The following is a 1100-nucleotide window of genomic DNA, read 5'->3' as shown; positions in this document are numbered from 1 at the left end:
TCACATCCTTCTATTTATGGAGTAACACTCCTCCTCAATGCACAATTCGAACTCTATCTCACTAAGTTCGAATTCTTCTACCTCTTCCTTCTATTTTTCTGTTCCTCTGACACCTCAAGGAATCTCTATAATGTGACATAGAGGATTCCATATTTTCTTGTTCTCTTCTCTTTCATATGAACAGGAACAAAGACAAGGGCATTCTTATTGAAGCTGACCCTGGACCTGAAAGGACCTTGAAGCGAAAGCTAAGAGAAGCTAAGGCACAACCCTCTGTAGAGGACCTAACAGAAATCTTCAAAGAAGAAGAAACCATGGCAGCCGAAAACAACAACAATGCCAACAATGCAAGGAAGGTGCTGGGTGACTTTACTGCACCTACTCCCGACTTCTATGGGAGAAGCATCTCTATCCCTGCTATTAGAGCAAACAACTTTGAGCTTAAGCCTCAATTAGTTTCTCTAATGCAACAGAATTGCAAGTTCCATGGACTTCCATTGGAAGATCCTCATCAGTTTTTAGCTGAGTTCTTGCAAATCTGTGACACTGTCAAGACTAATGGGGTTGACCCTGAGGTTTATAGACTTATGCTATTCCCTTTTGCTGTAAGAGACAGAGCTAGGATATGGTTGGACTTACAACCTAAAGACAGCTTGAACTCTTGGGAAAAGCTAGTCAATGCCTTCTTGGCAAAGTTCTTTCCACCTCAAAAATTGAGTAAGCTTAGAGTGGAGGTCCAAACCTTCAGACAGAAGGAAGGTGAATCCCTCTATGAAGCTTGGGAAAGATACAAACAATTGATCAGAAAGTGTCCCTCTGACATGCTTTCTGAATGGAGCATCATAGGTATTTTCTATGATGGTCTGTCTGAACTGTCCAAGATGTCTTTGGATAGCTCTGCTGGAGGATCTCTTCATCTGAAGAAGACACCTACAAAAGCTCAAGAGCTCATTGAAATGGTTGCAAATAACCAATTCATGTACACTTCTGAAAGGAATCCTGTGAACAATGGGACAAATCAGAAGAAAGGAGTTCTTGAGATTGATACTCTGAATGCCATACTGGCTCAGAACAAAATATTGACTCAGCAAGTCAATTTG

The 1100-nt window shown here is 41.2% G+C and overlaps 1 non-coding gene across 1 annotated transcript; it reads right to left on the bottom strand.

Annotated features, from left to right (window-relative positions):
• Window positions 1-719: 719 nt before the first annotated feature.
• LOC130953085 (small nucleolar RNA R71) lies at window positions 720-827 on the bottom strand. Its single transcript, XR_009075259.1, has one exon. It is a non-coding gene; the product is annotated as a small nucleolar RNA R71 (small nucleolar RNA).
• Between the last annotated feature and the right edge of the window lie 273 nt (window positions 828-1100).

This window comes from Arachis stenosperma, chromosome 9, assembly GCF_014773155.1.
Source record: "Arachis stenosperma cultivar V10309 chromosome 9, arast.V10309.gnm1.PFL2, whole genome shotgun sequence".
Lineage (NCBI taxonomy): Eukaryota > Viridiplantae > Streptophyta > Magnoliopsida > Fabales > Fabaceae > Arachis > Arachis stenosperma.
This window is presented reverse-complemented; position numbering and strand designations above follow the sequence as displayed.